Consider the following 20,946-nt stretch of genomic DNA (forward strand, 5'->3'; position numbering starts at 1 on the left):
GGATTAGATAGTGCAGCCAGTATGTGGCTACTTGGAAAGGGTGGGTGGGCGAAGGAAGAAAAAAAAAAGATATTTGTTATAATATTGGTGCATGTAATATTGATGGGAATAGAACCAAACAGAAACTAGTGACTCGGTGTCATGCAGGAGGCTCCTGACCAACAGTGTTCTGTGGATGTGTTTTTATCAAAGCAGGCACTGGGGGAAGTGGTCCAGCCGCGGAATGCCATCGTCATCTGATCACCCTGCGCTTCTGAGTCAGTGGGCCTGGCAGAACCAAGGGCACTTCAGAGAGTCTTATTGGAACAGTAAGTTTCCATGTGTCCAGATGACATCACCCTCAGCAGGCCTGAAGGGAAGGAATGGGCCAGAGAGTAGCCCGCAAAAAGATTTGTTTGATTTCCAACAGGAGCCCCAAAATTAGGCATTTATTTCAGGGCTTAAAAAATAATAGCATTGAAATAATAAGTAGGTGGTAGGATGACACTTTTAGAGACCCTGATGCCTTTTTTGTGAATAACTTTAAGAGTGCTGTCCTTTTGTTTTTCTTGGCTGCCAATATTAGCATAGGAAGTACACAAAACTGGAGGGGGACTCCATCTTGCTGTGAATATAGAATTGTGGACAGGTATTTGTTGGGGAAAGCTGTTGATGCCCAAAGAGAGGAGCCTAGAAATAAAAGTCACATTTCTCTTTGAAGCTTTTCCTCTGCCTATGAGCCACCTCTCCTCATTCAGACAACCAGGTGGTTCTCAGAGAGATAACTATGGCTACATCTAAAGCTCTGGCATGTTTCGTTGAATATACTTTTTCCAGTGCCTCTCCTTTCCCTTTTATGCCCATTTCAAAGCTTTCCTCATTTATACATCAAATCTTCATAGCCTTCACAGTCATACTTCTACACAATACAGAATTTGCTTAATACATATTTTCCCCAAAAAACACTTTTTTAAAATGAAAATTTTCATTGAGGTTATGAGATATACCCTGAAAGGAAATACAATATAGGTCATGGTTGAATAAATTTTTGCAAACTAAACACACAGCATTAATTAGCACCCATGTTAAGATACAAAATACTAACAGCACCTTCGAAGCCCTTTTGTTCCCCTCCCAGTCATTAACTCCAGCCTGTATCCTGACTTCACTACCGTGGATTGATTCTGCTTGCTTTTGAACTTCACATGAGTGGAATCCTATCTAGCACATGTACTCTGTTGCGCCTGGCTTTCTTTTCTCAACAGAACTTTTACAAAATTCTCTTGTGTTGTGGTGTGCATTTATTCATTCTCATGGTTACAGAGTATTATATGAATATGATACATTTGGGCTGTTTACTGTCTTTGAATATTATAAATAGTGTAGCTATGCACATTCTCATGGTTGTTTTATGGTGAACAAATGCACACATTTCTGTTGCACACAAATCTACACCTAAAAGTGGAATGTTACACTTAATTCACCTCAGTACATATGGCTAAATAACTTTCTACAGTCCTATCACCCATATATGAGAGTTCCAGGAGCTCCACAACTTTGCCCACACTTGGTATTGTCTACTTTTTCTATATTTGCCATTCTTGTTAGTGAGTCAATAGTTATTTGCCTTCTAATATATTTCCTAAAATAAATTGATCTCTAATGGTAAAATAATGAGCCCAAGATTAGATCTCTCCTAGAAATTTTGTGTTGAAACTGATTTAATAAAATTAACTCAAGAAATGCCACAAACAAAGCAAACAGGAAGATGCAAACACAAATTATTTAACAATTTTAAAGCAATAAACATATGTCAACAAGTAGTGCACTAAATTTTATCTCATCCCACTCCATAAAGTCATTCACTATGATTTAAACATCAGAGAAATTTTTGTTTTTTCAGACCAGCCCCAAACATAAAGCTTAGGCCTCCTCCATCAAGCTCTAATTCTTGATGTATCCATTATGATGCAACCTGGGAACCACTAAAAGGGGTTGGACCTGATGGTGATCGCCTAATTCTGATTTTGGATTCAAGTCATATAAGATATGTAATTCAACAATAAAAGAATCAATCCCAAGAAGCCACTTGTTAGATATCTAAGTACGAAGCTGATACTTTATTTTGTGAGCTGAATAATGATATTGTTTCCCTTTTATTTACTATCAACAAATTTCTCCCTCCAAATCAGTGAGTGCACTCAAGTCTCCACATTTGTGCTTAAAAAAAGACAGAGGCTAAATTCCAAATTATCAGCAGGAAAACCATGGTTAGTTAGAGTATTTTATTCTGTGACGCAGAATTTACTTGTGCAATGGAGAAATAAAGAGTCAGATAAAAATATAAACGGGGAACAGAGAAGAATGAGTGTTTATCTGTTTTTATGCCTTAAAAAATTCTTCCAAAGAAAGGAAGAAAATGATGTAAAATTTGTGTTTCTTGCTTCTCGTATCCTAAGTCTCTTTATTAGAAGAAACACCAAGTAAAAGGCATAGAATAGCAGATTATTTTCAAAATGCATTTATTCACAAAAGATATTTTTTCTTCTCTATTATCAATAAAATTCAGCAATTGCTCGGACCCTGTATTTCCTCAGTATATTTTAACTTTTCCCCATGAATATGAGTTCGTTTAAAAAATCCTTGAATCCGCTCCAATTACAGACTTCCCCAACATTGCTTTTTTAAATTGTTTACATGGCTAAGTGTATTTGTTTGACCTAAAATTTGGCAAAAACATACTTATGTCTTTAAGAGATTAGTAGTCGTCAGACACCACTTGAGAATTCATTTTGGTCTTAAATTAGGATAATAATAGATTTATGTTGTTAGAAAGAAAAGCTAATTGGGTAAACTAAGAGATGTGAGTTTCAGTTCCATATTTAGTATTAAATTGGTTCCAGATACAAAAGGTAGATTTTCCCTGAAGGCCTTTCTTGTTGGAGATGAAGACAGAAACTTCATGTTATAAACATATTCTTGGCAAATGTCATGAAAGTGTAGCTTTACCCCACAATTTGCTAATATGTATGCTTAGAATAGTAAATGACTCTACGACAAGTTGAATTTGGCAAAACTTATATAGAAAGGTTGGGTCAGAGAGCCCTGCTCAGGCATACAAGCAGAAGGGGATATACGGAGTTTCCCCTGAAAAGAAACAAATTGCTCCACAAGCCACCAGTGGCCCTATGAACACCCCTTATGCATTTTCTTTTTCAGGAAAATACCCATGAAGGCTCCTTGGAAAAATAGGTAGTGGAGAAACAGTGCCTGCTGGCTGAATGATTAGCAATGTCTTAGAATGTCCAAAGCAACCCTCACTGCACACGCAGAGCAGCATAGCAGCACATCTATGGTGGAGAGTATACACTTTCTTCTACCCTGAACCACTGATGAATTTGACAGTAAATCAATTGAATTTTAAAAATTGGTAATGGAGTAAACAAGCTGTTGACTAACTATGTAGAGAGGATGAAAGAAACACAGAACACAAACAGATTACTGAAGGAAGGGTCAACTCATCGTGTGAGTGAGTGCAGGCAGCATAGTTCTGAACGATGTTTTAATATCATGTTAAGTCTAATTAAGAAAGAGCACTGTGAAAACAGAACAAAGGGCGGGTGCCCTACCACAGGGAAGGAGAGCAAGGACCCCAAGGAACAAGGAGTGCAAGAGGAAAGATGCAGCCAAGGCCGGTCTTCCAGGGCCCTGGACACAGACGTCAGCGCTACCCACCTGACTCAGGCCACTATACTTTCACTTCCAGAACATCTGAGCCATAACAGCCACAAGAGGAGGCAGAGAAGAACCTGCAGGAGTGAGGTGGCCCACACCCTGTACATGCTGGAAACGAAAATACCAAAAACCTTAAAAACAAAACAAAAACCTAAGCAAATCAAACCTCAGTACGCATGAAAAGACTGAGGACCTTACAATAAGAAATCCAATGGGATTCTCTCGAAGGACTCAAGTCCCCCAGGATTAGGATTTAGGATTAGAGTCTGGTGTGCAGACCCTGCACCTCTGATAGTTCAGGCCCTAAGAAGCACACAAACCATCACACGTTTTCACTTTTAATCTTTTCTTTGATGTATTAAAAGAACCTATTAGTATGGTTTATTTTGCAGTCTTGGACCACAGTTAGCAATAATTTTTCCAATGATGGTTTTCTACTATATTTTGCTAAATCATTTTTTTTTTAGCACTCCTAAGCAGTTTTCTGGTAATGTTAAAAGGTTTAATTTGCAAGATCCCATGTCAGATGTGATTTTCACCTCACTCCCCTTACCACCCTCTCATCTTCCTCCAACACAGGGAAGACATGCCCAAGAGTTTCAGGAGAGGAGTAGCTGCTCCCATTTCCCTCCTCTGCTCGCCCTAGCACTGGGGAGTCCAGGGGTGGGGCAGGTGCATGAATCCTCAGGGATACTGTAGTAAGGACCACAAACCAGACCTGGCTGCCTAAACGGCAAAGATTTTTTCTCTCACTGTTCAAAGTCAAGGTCAAAGTGTCGGCTGGGTTGGTTCCTCCTGAGGCTTCTTTCTTTGGCATGTAGAAGGCGTCTTCTCTCTGTCCTCACGGGGTGGTCCCTCTGTGCGTGTCTGTGTCCTGATCTCCTCTTCTTATAAGAAAACTAGTTCTATTGGATTAGGGCTCCTTGATGGCCTTATTTTAGCTTGATTTTCTCTGTAACGACCCTGTCTCCAAATGCAGTCACATGCTGAGGTCCTGGAGATTAGAATCCCAACATAAATTTTGGAGGACACAATTCAGCCCATAGCAGGGGGCTGAGATGACTGCCTCATCCCCAGTTCCTTTTTCTGTGTTCCAGCACTCTCGCATGGGGACTTGGGAGGGGTTGCCGGAGGAAAGGCAGAGTCCCTTTGCTGGAAGTTCCGCTCAGGACTGCATCACGCAGTTGCGGAACTACTCTAGAGGGCTTCACACATTCTCACCAGAGCTCCTAAAACACTGCAGGCTTCTGTGCTCCCAGCAAAAAACAGGCTTCTCTTCTTATAATAAAAGTTTTATGGTAGAGAGAATTGGGAAAAAAAAAAAAAAAAAAAACAGATCGTGGCATCCGAAGTCTCTTTCAGGTTAACCTGTGCTTTGGGGAGCAAGGTGGCCGTAGTACTGGGAGTGAGAACCAGAATGCTTCCTGGACAAGGTGACACTCAGGCACAGGGGGAATATGTGTCCAGAAAGCTGCTCTTTTAAGATCCTGGAGGCATCTAGGTTTCTATACTTAAGGAATTTTTCTGTTCTTTGAAAATTCCTTGTTCACTTTTTTTTTTTTTTTTGAGACAGTGTCTCGCTCTGTTGCCCAGGCTGGAGTGCGGTGGCGTGATCTGGGCTCACTGCAAGCTCCGCCTCCCGGGTTCACGCCGTTCTCCTGCCTCAGCCTCCTGAGTAGCTGGGACTACAGGTGCCCACCACCACACCCGGCTAATTTTTTTGTATTTTTAGTAGAGACGGGGTTTCACCGTGTTAGCCAGGATGGTCTCGATCTCCTGACCTCGTGATCTGCCCGTCTCGGCCTCCCAGAGTGCTGGGATTACAGGCATAAGCCACCACACCCAGCTCCTTGTTCATTTTGAATAGCTGCCTAACTTTGATTTGGACATTATTGATAAGAAATATTTGCTGCATATTATTGAAACTCAGCTTATATTTATACTCATCTACACATAAGATGATTTGAAATAATGTCCTAAAGTTACTTTTAATTATATTTTGGGGTTTTCTCAATTGTAAGTGTAGTAATTCAGGCTCACTTTAAAAGATTATTAAGTTCTCACACTTACTACATTTGGCAAAATTAAATAATTTTCTGAAATAATTATATAATTCATCTCCATACCACAGCTTCTCCATGTGTTGTAGAACAGCAGGGACAGTGAACTTTTTCTAAACTGGAGTTTAGAAACTAAAACATATTTGACCACGGGCCTTTTTATCTTGGAAGCGATTTTTAACATAAAAAACTATTTTAGATATCTGATTAAAACCATTTTCAACATTTTGCTAACATAAAGCATAGCTTAAGAAACACTGCCACGAGCTGAATTCTGTCTACATAGAAAAGAAACTTATTTGAAACGACAGAGAAGCTAATGTATGCAGAAAAGCAGAACAGATTGGCATACTTTTTAAGAATAATTGTCATCCAAGGCCTGATAATGTCCTTTTCTTGAAGTAAATATACAAATATTCGTCTAAATGCATAGTTTTACACACTATATCTTCTATTTCTTTCAGGCTAAATCTATAGTTCAAAACATTGGGTAATTTTAAAGGAAAAATATTTTATTCAAAAGATCAGCTGCAAGCCAGGCATGGTGGCTCATACCTATAGTCCCAACACTTCGGGAGGCTGAAGCAAGAGGATGACTTGAAGTGAGGAGTTTGAGACCAGCCTGTAAAACATAGCAAAGATCCTATCTCTACAAAAAATACAAAAAAAAGAGTCAGTTACATTTTTTTTTTTTTTTTTGAGATGGATTCTTGCTCTGTCTCCCAGGCTAGAGGGCAGTGGCATGATCTTGGCTCACTGCAACTTCTGCCTCCTGGGTTCAAGAGATTCTCCTGTCTCAGCCTCCCAAGTAGCTGGGACTACAGGTGCATGCCACCACATCTGGCTAATTTTTATTTTTTTTAGTAGAGACAGGGTTTCACCATGTTGGCCAGGCTGGTCTAGAACTCCCGACCTCAGGTGATCCACCCGCCTTGACCTCCCAAAGTGCTGGGATTACAGGCGTGAGCCACCACGCCCAATCAAAAGTCAGTTACTTTTGATAGGAGGATGGAGGAGGTTGATGAGTAACACAAACAATGGTCTTTTCTAAAATATGTATTTTCATGCTGACTGAATCTATTGTAGTAAGAGTTATAAAAATGACTTAATATTCTATATAGACACAGATTACTTCTTTAGCAGTCACTTGCCCATAATTTAACACTGAAAAATTTGCTAATGCTTCAAAAATATTAAGCATAATTATAACACTAAAATAGATTGTATTATACAGATATATAAATTAGATTATCTTAAATATTTATAATAATTTAGAAATATATCATAACATATTAAAAATTGTCCACATGTTATTAAGGATTTTGAAATAACATTGTGACAGGCTTTGGTTGAATGATGGGTTGGTATATGGAACCACATGCTGTTTATCAAGTTGCTTTGCTATCTTATTTTAAAGCAGAGTGTTTGTTTCCATGGAGCCTTATTAGACTGCCCCACAAAATCCTGGTAGCCATGCCTACTCCTCCCCAAGATAATGAAGCCTTTTCTTGTTTGATTTTGAGATGCTTGAAGATACTGAGGTAGAATGGTCCTCCTCTTGTAGTAGCCCTTCCAAATAATTCTCTCCTCACTTAAGTTTAGTTTTGTTTTTACCTGGCAATGACACACACACACACACATTTTAATAGCAAATATAAATTTATTTGACATACTTTTATTAAGTGATTTGTATATGCCCCATACTGTTAGTTATATGGTAAAACATCATCCAGTAATTTACAAAATATGCTCCTGAGATTTGTTTAACTAGTAATGCAAATAGTGTACGATTCTGTGAGAAAATAAGTAACAAAGAGCAGTGGAGAAGGCAGTCTTTGGTTTGTGCAGAACAGTTAATAATGGCTTTCTAAAAGGGTCTGGACTTGCGGTCATCCTATGGGAAATGGGATTATTTTCCTAGATTGGTAGAGACATGAGATGGTGATTGAGTCAGGGACTGTAGCCAAAAGCAAGGTCTGGAAACAAGCAAATAAGTCAAGAGACAACCAAAAACAATGTGGAGATCCTTCTGAAAGAAATAAAGGGGCAAAACACATAGAGTTAGTGGTAGATTGGTGCCTATGCACATTTCTTATATTTTTCACCTTTGTTCTATATTTAGCACTGAATGGGAATTCAAGACCAGATGATATTTATTTTGAATTTGACCCAAAACATTTTTTCTTCTCATGTTATTTTACAGAACTGAGTAAGATTATAACATTAGATAGGGAAGCTTTTATCTGTGACCCTAACTTTGATAAGCACTCCAAGATATCTTAAGAAATCAAAAAGTTTTAATGTAGAGAAGGAGAAGGAAAAGTATGAAATCAGAGAAGTTGTGAAACTAAGGAGTAGACTCCATCACTGGGAGCATATCCTGTAAGCCACGTTCTCCAGAGTATGATATTCCTGAAGCCAGACACATTGGGGGTAGAGAATATGAAGCCAATATACCACCCCGCAGCACTGATTCATTTTCTCCATAGATTGTGGCTTATGTCCCTGAAAGTGGGAGCTTATTTATCATAAGAGGGCGGGATATCGGCAGGGGGCCAAGATGGGAATGACCGAGGGAGCCAGGGAGCATGAAGAGGAAGAAGGCAGGGACAAGCGGAGATGCTCTTGAGAGGGAGTGAGGTGGAGGGTGGTCTGCCATTCCGGCTGCTTCTGAATCCAGAGATTTTGAATTCCCTTTTATTATAATTTACCACCATTTCTTCAATGATGTCTTGAGAAAGTTCCTCTTCCTTGAAATCAAAAAGGCCTCTCCACACACCTAGATAACTTGTTCTAATCTGTTTTACCACTGTGATTTGAGAAACACTAAGTGTTCTCAGCCCCTCATCAGCATCAACTCTGTGGGTTATTTAAAGAACAAGGGGAATGTAGAGAGAAAGGACTGTTTCTGTCCTAAGCAAATATAAGCAGCCTTGGCAAGCTCTGACCATGTGATCTCTAGGACAGCTTGTGCATTCTTTGTGAGACTGAGGGCACGGCCCTGCCCCGTTTCTACTTCACCTCCTGCAAGTGTGCGAGTTCCCACTTGCAATGGAGGCACGTGCCACTGTGTCTACGGTGAATCTGGCTCCTGGGGGTCTATGGTGGGCTTCTCTGGAGTGGCCTCTCTTCCAGATTGGCTGAAGGTATGCAATTTACAAATGCAAAACAAAAAAAAATTAAGGTAGATAGTAAACAAGGAAGAGTTGCATACATGTTTTAGTTCTGGTTTTTGGTATCTCTTTTGTTGTACCTATTGATACCAGATGTCCGAAAATAGTTCTGCTTGTCTAGTTGTGTACAAATTTGAATTACAGAAATCAACTGAAGTCATCCCCCTATCCCATTCAATAGGGTAATAATGAATGTCCTTATGCAAGATAGAATTTGAGAGCTAAACGACCATTAGTATTAACAATTAGAGTGGAAGCTCTCTGGTTACCTTTGTCTGGAAATAGTGACGGAATACACTTATGGCACACTAATGTGGGTATTTTTGTTTGTCTTAAGGAAATTTACCAATTGTATAGTTTTGTATAGTACATTGATGAGCTTCATTTTCTGATTTTGCAATGGTGTCTGTTTGGGTGTAATTTCCACTACACCCAAGAATGGTGTAAAGCCATTCTTTTAGGAATGCCAGCCAAGTAGCCACCTCTCAGAAATACCTCAAGAATGACTTGAAGGTCATTAGGATTTGTCTGAGATAATATGTTTTAAAAATAATATGGGGTAGGGCTTTTCTATTGGAATTTTCAACATACAGTCATTATTTCAAGCAACTATATCAACTTGCAACAACATGATGTTACACAGATTTCTAAGAATCAAATTGTGATGTGTACACCAATAATTACATGGATAGAGTATCTGCTTTTCATTGTTTTCTTCCAGCTATTCCTTTAGCGATTGTTGGTGTTTCTTTAGACCATGTTACATCCGTTCCTCTTGTTCATTTTGGGATAGGTTTGAAGAAGTCATTCCTCAAAGTCCCTGTTGTCGATTTTTGGTGGACAGCCATGTCTTTGGTGGAAATGGCTCTGGTGTGAGTGCTCTAGCAGGATTAACTCACTGCATTTGTCTGGTCTACTTAATAATACCACTAACATGTCAGAGTTTTCCATCTCAAAATTAAACCATAAAAGGCCTCCGTTTCTCTGTCCTCTCTCTCCCTTCACCTCCCCGCCTCCCGCATCTGTCTCTCTCTCTCTTTGATGACAGAGGGATTTTGATGTTTTTTTTTTGTTTGTTTGGATTTTAACACATCATCATGAGATTTAGTGAATTCCTCTCCTTATTTTTCCCCAAAACGGATATCTATTTCTCCAAATGGATTAATATCCATTTTCCCCAAATGGATAAATAAATAAGGCCCTTGGAGATGTTTACTATTTATCAGGCCCTTGGAGATGCGTATTATTCCAAACAAGAAGCTCCAGCACAAGGATTCTGAACCCTAGCTGCTCATCAGCATCATTTGAGGGCTTTTTAAAAAATTGCAGAACCCTAGAAAATTACATTAGCGGGGGCCAGTATGCTTTGGACTCTGCCCAGGAGATTATGGCCAGCTGCTGACGTGAGAGCTGCTGATGAGTGCCCAGGGCTGTGATCTGCAGAAGATCCCCTAGCTGGGAGAACAAAGGGACCCACTTTCTAACTTGCTTCCTCTTCTTACTTCAAAGCATTTGTGACTACACTGCAGGATCAAAATCACCCTGAGCCCCTGGTGCTGCACTGCTAGAGGGCTTTGCAGCTCTGGGACCCAAAAGGCTTTGAAGTCCACTGTGAATTCCTGTGGCTGGGAAGTAGCGGTCCATTAGGAGAATCAAGGCCATGATTTGCCAAAAAGAACTGCTTTCTACCTCTTTTCACTGGGAGTTTGCAATGGGAAGACCATACCCCCAACTTGAACATTGCTCTTGGCTCTGTTAAATTCTATTCTTTATGATAAATTAATACTTAGTGCCTCCATAAAAGTTAAGAATGACTGTTGATTTTCAGCCATTTATTAATATTTTATTATAAGTTTTTCTGAGATAATGTGAAAATTTTTAAGTATTTGATAACAGAAAAGAGAAAGGATAGCTCATTGTCCATTACAATTCTTCCATAGATACCTGGCCTCCCCTAGACATCTGATCTCTTTGGAACATAGTTTAAATCAAATATCCATTAACAGCAGAAAAAAATGCAGATTCTACTTTCTAATCTCCTATAGTATCACAACCTAGCTACGTATGTCCAACAGAGAGAAAAGGCACATAGTGATTCTGCAGCTCCAGGATTAAGTGTGATAATTGACCACAGGTGCTCTTTTCCTTTTTGTACTTTTTTTGAACCTTTCTAAGAACATGCGATCACATAGTTTGACTTTAATGTATTTTCATGCCATAATCTGACGGATTTTAAGCATTAAGATGTCAGAACTGCTAGATGAGAGAGGGACTGATTTTATTGCATTCCTAGGAAAAGATATATGCTTTATTTACTCTCCAGTAACAGAAAGAAAAACCCTCATACAAATTTGGTGGTTGAGCTAATGCTTGTATTTGTATGTATTATGGATTTTGATCACAAGAAAATTTCTCAGCAACAATTAATGTTTTCATAATAACATACCAGAAACTAGAAATAGTTTATCACAGTTTGGGAATATTTTATTAGGTCATTTTGTATTAGAAATAAAGTTATAGGCCAAGCACGATGGCTCACGCCTCTAATCCCAGCACTTTGGGAGGCTGAGGTGGGCAGATCACGAGGTCAGTAGATCGAGACCATCCTGGCTAACACGGTGAAACCCTGTCTCTATTAAAAATATAAAAAAATAGGTGGGCATGGTGGCAGGTGCCTGTAGTCCCAGCTACTCAGGAGGCTGAGGGAGGAGAATGGCGTGAACCCGGGAGGCAGAGGTTACAGTGACCTGAAATAGCGCCACTGCACTCCAGCCTGGGTGACAGAGCAAGACTCTGTCTCAAAAAAAAAAAAAAAGAAAAAAAAAAAAAAAGAAAAAAAGAAAAAAAAGAAATAAAGTTACAGCACAGTTTAGAAAGTAAAGACTAGAAAAAGAACAAATTCTATCCAAACCAATTTTAATAATTAAAATTTATTCAGTTAATATGCATTTTAAATTGTATTGTATTAAAGGCAATCTAAATTTTTAAAGATTAAAGCAACGTTTTAAATACTAACTGACTTAATTAGTTGTTTCTGATTATATAAATCTTCATCTGTGCCCCAAAACTGTTTATTAAAAAGTACACTATAGCCTAGGCAACATACAGATACTCTGTCCCAAAAAATAAAAAATAAAAATTAGCCAGGTTTGGTGGCACACCTGTATTCCCAGCTACTCGGGAGGTTGAGGCCAGAGGATTGCCTGAGCCCAGGAGTTTGAGGATACAGTGAACTGTGTAGACACTACCACACCCTAGCCTGGGTGACAGAGCGAGACTCCATCTCAAAAAAATAAAATAAAATACAACATTAGAGGCCAACTTTCTAAGTCAAGAAGGAAAAGCCCAACCCTGCAAAGAAATATGAAGGTAGTGATTCTGATATAGAATAATTAAATAGGAAGCTACTTATATTATTCATGCCTCCTATAAAGGACTAATCTAGGAAAGATGTTGTAACTTTTATTTTAGTTTCCTTTCTATCATAGGAAGTTAAAAGGGCTGATGTTACCCTCTATCTGCTGAAACCTCTTGTGCTGAATAGAAACAACAAATACTTCCATGCCTAGTATTGAAAAAAAAGGTATGCGAGGAGACTTGCTAAAGTATGGTCAGGAAGACTTTATTCAGGACCATTTAAATAGGCATAGAGACACTGCTCTGGGGTGTGGCAGTGGGGTAGAGATTGGGCTCCACTTTGAATGCAGTGTGGGCAAGTGGGAATTCATAGCCAAGGAGCAGGGTGGGGGTGAGTGTCAGGGCCAAGGGAATGCTGGCTACACCGACCCAATGGTTTCTTGCTGAAGAGAGGCCAAGGTGATCAGATACCACCTTGGTGGATGGTGGAGGAAGAGGAACCTGAACAGATATTAAAGGTGATCACATATTGGAGGTGTGGGGTTCTTGCTAAACTGACTTTGCAGGGATTTTACATGAAAGCATGCAGAGAGGCCTTGGAAAAAGTTCAGGGAGCTGGAGTACAGTTTGATCAAGCAAAGAATATTTGCTACTATCCAGCTATTAGAATCATGTCTGAGGCAAGGCTGTACTTTTATTAACTTTCAGTGAACTTTAGAACAGCTGAGATTTTGGCGGGGTCTCTACATTTGAGTGAATATTTATAGTACGTAGATACAGGAGCAGCTCAGTGATTCGCTCGCTTTTTAAAATAAAAGGCCTTATAGACCTGCACCTTTCTGACACTGGTTCCCAGCCTCCAAGCACATTCCAGAAGACTGAATACAATCTTGGGTACTTGATAAAACACCTACTTGGGGCTCCAAACACTACACCCCCACATATGGTGCTCTGCCATGCTGAGGGGATGGAAAGGCTCAGAAGCAAGGTCTCTCTGACTTTCTCCCATCCTGGTGTCTTTCCTCAACCCTCATCTTCCAACTCCCTAACCAATTCATAGGAAAGAGAATTCCTCTTCCCCAACACAGCTCATAGACACTAGAACCCCTCTCTTCCAAAGCAAGCCATGAAACCTGGAAAGGTCATTCTCTCTCTTCTCCCTTGAAGATCTTTGTTCCACAGGAGTCCTGCCCTATACCTGGAAGGAAGGAATGCATACAGAGAATCCAAGAAGAACCTGAACAGGCAGGCCTTGCTGGGATTCCCCCTCACTCTATCACTATTAGATCACAGCCTTTTGTCCAGTCACATTTCTACACAACTGTCCTTTCTTTATAGAATGTAGGCATAAAAATAATTTTCCTTGAGATTTTGGCTCTTCATTTCTGCATTACTCTGTGTCATGTAAAGTTTGGTTAATAATTTTGTTATACTTTTCTCTTGTTTACCTGTCTTTTGTTACAGGAGTGGTCACTGTCACCCTCCTAATAGGTAGGGGGTGGTATCACACCTTTCCACCTTAAAGCCTCAAGAGGTGAAAGAAGGCCTATTGTAGTCATATGGCACAGGGCAGAGAATCTCCAACTTTAATTGTCTGGGATCTTGTTTCAGGCAGATAATTAGCAGGAGAAAATAGAGTCTGACACTGAGCATTTTAATGAGTGCCCGGGTAATATCAAGGCTGGTTGTAATATCAAGGCTGGTTGTTCAGGGAGCACAATGACTTTCTAAGCCTGGATTCCTCACTTGCAAATGAGAGTGGTGTTGCTCACAACTCAGGTACTATTTGGAGAATCAACAAGATTTGACGTGACATGATAAACCCAGAGAATGAAAGCCAGGAAGCATTTAATACATGCTACAATTTTTCCTTTGCTTTTAAAAAGTTGATTTGTTATCAAGAGAAGATGGCAGAAATAATACCATTTCATAACTTTCCATTCTTCACTTTGATAGTTTATCATATGTTTATTTTTCTCATAATAATACACAGGAAACACATTATATTTTCCTAGCGCTAGTCAAATTCTATTTAAGTTTGTTAACACACTAAATCATCGTCAGATAGGGGTCATCATTAGGTTTCATTGGTATTGGTCAAAGTGGACACTATTTCCAGGACAGCACTTTCCGCCAGAGATTGTGGCATTTTGCCCAATATCTGTTAGGCCGCTTGATGGCTTTTCACATGCCGAGTGAAAAAAATTTTTTTTCCTTTTGACTGTGTTTTTCTCATAATAAAAACTCCCTTTAAAATTGAAGGCAAATTTTATTTTATTGTGGAAATATATTCCAGCTTGAGAATGAATCAATGCCACACTTTTTCCATGGAATGAAAGCATAACCTCGTTAGGCTTTTGTGTGTTTTCACAGATGTTGTTCTCCTTTTTTGTAGAAGTAAGCTATCAAAACCTTATTCTGCAGCCATATATACAGGTACAGGTTGAAGCTAGAACTCAGGATAATAGTATACTGAAATTTTTAGCAGCCTAAATTTGTATTTTAAGTAATTATGTCCACCCGTAAGGCAAATATTTAGAACATGTCTGTGTTGACTGGCCCTGTCGACCTCCTGATGGGACTTTTAAGACAAAATGAACACATTGTTTCTGCTCCCTGTGCTCTGAGGGTGGGAACCAGGCTGTGATGTCTTTAAATAGTCACAGGTTGTATCTCTAACCTTTGTGCCATTTCCTAATGATTCATACCCCCAACTGCAGCTTTTGAATAGCTGACAAGCTCAACTCTTAGTGATGTAACTTTTAATAACATATATTCTTATTACCTAGGATCTTTTTTTGCCATAAAAATACATGGCAGTAAGTTTTTATCCCCCTCCCTAATATGTGAATAAAAATAAAGAATTTTTTAATTAAAAAAAACAGGGGTGTGTAGTCCTGAATGGCGTAGTTCTGAGGCTCTCTTTGTTACAACTGTGTGTTAAAGGAAGTCTACCAGGAGCTTGAATGTATATGTTTTAATACTGCTTTGTCCCAAACCATTTTTGTACCTTTTGTATCATGAATTATTTTACATGGCACAAAATAGAAGAAAAAGATTAAAACAATGGAGAGAATAATGTCCGTCGTGGTGTAGTGGGAAGCAACAAGATTGAGAGCAGAACTAGGGTGACCAACTAGACTGCTCCCATTTGCCCAGGATGGAAGAATTTCCTTAATCGTGGACGTACAGGAGGAGCTCCAGGATAGCTGGTCGCTTCGGCTGCCAGCCTCACTGGCGTCAAATAAAGGCTCTGCATTTTACCAGCATGGAAACTTCTGGCAAAGCCACTTCTCAGAGCTTTGGTTGTCTTCTTAATTAGCATAAATACTCTTTATGATTTTGTTAAATTAAGCATGGAATAAAGTGTTCTCCTTACATATTTTAAGTTTGCCTGAAAGGTTTCTCCATACATAGTGGGCTGTAACCTAACTGGATATATGAACCAACTGTCACCTCCTCTTGTAGTAATCAGTTTCTGCCAGTCAGAGGTGGCCAACTGTCCGGACCAGGCTCAAATAAAGCAAACGCAGAGCTGTAACCAATTGGGTGTTTTTACATGTCACTTCCGTCTTCTGTACCTTACTTCCATCTTCTTTAACTCATTTCTATTTTCAGTACTTCACTTCTGTCTTCTGTACCTCATGACCATCTTCTGAACCTTGTTCCCTCTTCTCTATCACACTTCCGTTTTCTATCACTTCCATCTTCTCTAACTCATTTCTACCTTCTGTACTTCACCTCTGTCTTCTGTACCTCGTCATCTTCTAGGCCTTCTTCAGTCTTCTATGCCTCATTTCCATTTTCCTTACCTTATTTTCATCTTTGTACCTCACTTCTGTTTTTCATAAATGACTTCCGTTACCTGTAACTTACTTCCGTTTTCTCCACATCACATTCATTTTCTGTACCTCACTTCTGTTTTCCTTAACTGATTTCCATCTTCTGTACCTCACTGTTTTTCATAACTTACTTCCGTTTCCTGAGACTTACTTCCGTTTCCTCTACCTCACTTCCATTTTCTGTACCATCGATTTTCACAACCTCACTTCCGTTTGTTATACCTTATTTGCATCTTCTGTATCTTACTTTTTCACTACCTCACTTCTGTTTTGCGTAACTCACTTTCATTTCTTATGATGTACTTTGGTTTTCTTTACCTCACTTCTATTTACTACACCTCACTTCCGTTTTCATTACCTAATTTCCATCTTCTGTACCTCACTTGTTTTTCATAACTCACTTCCGTTTTCTGTGACTCACTTCCGTTTTCTCTACCTCACTTCCGTTTTGTCTACCTCACTTCCGTTTTTCTACCTGACTTCTGTTTTCTATACCTTACTTCCATTTTCAGTGACTCACTTCTGTTTTTTATACCTTATTTCCGTCTTCTGTATCTTACTTTTCACTACCTCACTTCTGTTTTTCCTATCTCACTTCCATTTCCTGTGACTTATTTCTGTTTTCTCTACCTCACTTCCGGTTATTAGACCTCACTTCTGTTTTCTTACCTCATTTTCATCTTCTGTACATCACTTGTTTTTCATGACTCTCTTCGGTTTCCTGTGACTTCTGTTTTCTGTACCTCACTTCTGTTTCCCTAACATCATTAGCATCTTCCGTACCTCATTTCTATTTTTCATAACTGACTTCCGTTTTCTGTGACTTACTTCCGTTTTCTCTACCTCACTTCCGTTTGCTGTACCTCACTTCTGTTTCCTGTAACTTCCGTTTTCACTACCTCAATTCCGTTTTTTATACCTTATTTTTGTCTTCTGTATCTTATTTTTTCACTACCTCACTTCCGGTTTTCATGACTTCCGTTTGTTTTCTCTACTTCACTTCCGGTTTTCATGACTCACTTCCGTTTGTTTTCTCTACTTCACTTCCGTTTTCCGTACCTCTCTTCTGTTTTCCTAACATCATTTGCATCTTCTGTACCTCACTTCTGTTTTTCATAACTCACTTCCGTTTTCTGTGACTTACTTCCATTTTCTCTACCTCACTTCTGTTTTTTCTACCTCACTTCTGTTTTATGTACCTTACTTCCGTTTTCACTACTTTACTTCCGTTTTTATACCTTATTTCCGTCTTCTGTATCTTACTTTTTCTCTACTTCACTTCTGTTTTTCATAACTCACTTCCATGTCCTGTAACTTACTTCCGTTTTCTGTACCTCACTTTCGTTTTCTGTACCTCATTTCCGTTTTCTGTACCTTACGTTTTCACTACCTCACTTCTGTTTTTCATGACTCACTTCCGTTTCCTGTACCTCACTTTCATTTTCTCTACCTCATTTCCGTTTTATCTAGCTCACCTCCGTTTTCTATATTTTACTTCAGTTTTTACTACCTCACCTCTGTTTTTTACACCTTACTTCAGTCTTCTGTACCCTACTTAACATTTTCACTACCTCACTTCTGTTTTTCATAAATCACTTCCTTTTCCTGTGACTTACTTTGATTTTCTCTACCTCACTTCTGTTTTCTGTACCTCACTTTTGTTTTCTGTACCTCATTTCCGTTTTCTGTACCTCATGTTTTCACTACCTCACTTCTGTTTTTCTTAACTTACTTCCGTTTTCTGTACCTCACTTCCATTTTCTGAACTTTACTTCCATTTCCCTTACCTCATTTTTATCCTCTGTACCTCACTTCTGTTTTTCATAACTCACTTCCGTTTCCTGTGACTCACTTCCGTTTTCTATACCTCACTTCCGTTTTCTGCATCTCACTTCCGCAATGGTCCCCACCTTGCCTGGAGACCAAGCTTTCTTTGCAGGCCTCATCAAGTGTGCTTGTGGCTTCATCAATAGTAAGTGCTATTCTCATGGTTCTCTTCAGACAGAGATAAAACCATCAGTCTTGTTCTCAACTCTGCAACTTCTCTCCAGTGATCAGGTGCCTCTGGGGGACAGATTGAAAGTCACACCGAGTCTGCTGGTTCTACACAAGCAGCGATGAAGTTTGGGTTGACAGATTCCCAGTGAGAATGCCGGCATCTGCTCTTCAACATCCCATGGCTGACCAGCTCCTTTACCTGCTATATTTTGTTAGTGTGCTTTTACTTTCATCTTTTCATAATAACTTGTAGTGTACAGATTATGGGACACTCTGCGGTGATTTATTTTTAGATCTTAAGAAACTAGACTTAGATTTCTTCAACTATTAAAAATCACAGAAGCCAAGGCTATGCTTTCCATCACATTGCTGTAAGGCAGGCAAGCTCGGGAGTTATGGCCTGATGTTCTTTCAAAACCTTGACTGTCCACAGGCATTTGCTTTCTTTTCAGTGAATCTCTCATCTGAGCTCCTGCTCATGGTAGTCGCAACTTCCATTTATTTTGTGGTCAGAACAGGAACCACTGAAGACGGCCTGTGGTCATTGTCTGCTGAGCAGTGCAGAACAATCTATTAAGCAGAATTCTGTTATTTTAAGGAGCTGAAGGCCCATAATTCTCCTGGCATGTTTTCACACAGTTAATGTTGCCAGGTATCTCGGCATTGTTGAGTGTAAGCTGCTGTGATAGCTTATGCCAAACTATACTTGCTGTTTCCATCAGTGGCCAATTTTTAATCCACTCTCTTATGCTGATATAGATGTTCTCTTTGTTTTCCTTTCTGACACAAGCAGGAAGTTTCCAGATCCCCAAAATAAGAGAGCAAATGACTTACACTGCTTATTTCAGTTTAGTTAATTTATGAATATTTTCATAAAGCTTGATTTTCTGTGAACCACTTAAATTTAGTGAGAATATTGCCTTCTGTTCCAAAGTAAATAAATGAAGAAAGCTGGAGAAACTCATACGATCTTTCAAGTAAGGAGAAGGAAACCGACCCATCGATTTCTCGTGATTCTATACATGCTATGTCTTTGATGGGCTTTTTAGGAGCTGTTGTAACCCTGGGTTTTGAGGGCAGTGCATTCCTTTTAAAAAATATGATTCAACCATTAGAGATAGGTTGGAACTTCAAATACCTACCAGCTGCCTCCCATCGATTTTGCATTTTCTCCTAGGTTTATACAACATTAATTAGCCTAGCTTTGCTTTTTAGAGTAATATATTGTGGGTGGCACAACACTGCTGCCAAGCAGATTTGATGACAAAGAGGAGAGTGGTTTATGTTGGATTTGTATTTTAAGGGAAAAAAATACTTGCTATTCTTTTTCTCTCCCTTCTCAATATAATCAAAATTTAAAAATGAATAAAGCCAAGACAAAACAAACAAGGTAGCAAAACACCCCATACTATTATTCAAAGGATCTTAAAAATGTGAAATAATGACCCACTCTATGCCATTTACTTGACTATTTTACACAGAAAACAAAATGTAGAAATGTAGAAACGAACAAAAATGGAACCTGAGGAACAATGACAGTGTTTTAAATTATTTCCATGAAAGTCCATGCTTTTATTTTTAGGCAATCCTCTTACGTACTCAATCACTGATTATTAATGATTTCCATAAGCACAATTCTTCCAAAAATCTTATAAAATATTTCTAACATAAAAGCTGAAATAATTGCACAGTGAACACTTGGGTACACTCCACCAAGATTTTATAATTAACATTTATTATCTGTTTTGTTTCATATTTATCTTATTTCATTCCTCTGTCTAGAAATCAATCTATTATAAATACAGTTTTAATCAGTTGATTTATCTTACTTTCCATCAGCAGAAATTTGGAAGCAATTAATTTGGAGGAGGAAAGAGTCTAAGTAAGATGCTTAACAGATCTTGGTGCGTTGACAACCTTGAAACTTGATGTTAATGGACAGGTACAAAGAGGAAGACGAGCTCAACAGTCTCAGTGGTTGAAGCTGCTGCATGTAAGATAAGCATGTGAAATCCATGCCATGTATACTGCAAATCCCAATCCTGTGCACAAAGCAGGCATTGCTAAGAAGACCCTGCTCTATTTAAAAAGCCTAGATGCACTGATAGAACCCTCAACACAGGACTCCAGCCATGGACTACCATTGGGTCAGAGCTGCCAGTCCAGTAGTAGCTTATGCATCGTCTACGGCAGAGTGGAAACTCTCCTGCACACGCCAGTCACTCCAAGGGCACTTTCATTAAAACCACACAAAATTTTTGTAGATAACAATAAACTTGATTATGGATAAATCATGAAATCAATAAATATAGAGTTCCTGGTACTCACCACCACCACCCTTCTCTAATTTTTTTCAAATTCAGGTAATCTCTATACCTTTTGCTTAAAAAAGAAGAGACAAGAAAATAAAATTTTACCTTACAATTCTAACCATCCTGAAAAGTTTTTGTGGCCTGGGTTAGACATGTGAAGGGGTTAGGAAGTTCTCAGTAAGAACAAAAGAAGCAATTATGCAGGTCAATATACAAAGCATTGATGACCTAGGTGTGTGTTGGGTGTAGGAGATGGAATTCAGCCAGGTGCATATTTTCCTGTAAGAGCCTCAAATGAGTGTGGAGTGAATAAGAGGATGAAGGAAAGGCATATGTACACACACAGCAATTTCTCAATATTGGATTTTGCAGATATAAATGTCATCTAGCTTTTATCATTTCGTATAAAATCTCAAAGGCCTTAGCAAAACAATAAACTTCAATTAGCTTGATTGTGAATTTTTATGATTTCTTAATCTATTAACTTCTC

The 20,946-nt window shown here is 39.0% G+C and overlaps 1 long non-coding RNA gene across 1 annotated transcript; it reads left to right on the forward strand.

Annotated features, from left to right (window-relative positions):
- Window positions 1–16,619: 16,619 nt before the first annotated feature.
- Window positions 16,620–20,481, forward strand: LOC129524863 (uncharacterized). Its single transcript, XR_008668802.2, has 3 exons — window positions 16,620–18,118; window positions 18,198–18,355; window positions 19,987–20,481. It is a non-coding gene; the product is annotated as an uncharacterized lncRNA (long non-coding RNA).
- Window positions 20,482–20,946: the final 465 nt, after the last annotated feature.

This window comes from Gorilla gorilla, chromosome 8 (genome assembly GCF_029281585.2).
Source record: "Gorilla gorilla gorilla isolate KB3781 chromosome 8, NHGRI_mGorGor1-v2.1_pri, whole genome shotgun sequence".
Lineage (NCBI taxonomy): Eukaryota > Metazoa > Chordata > Mammalia > Primates > Hominidae > Gorilla > Gorilla gorilla.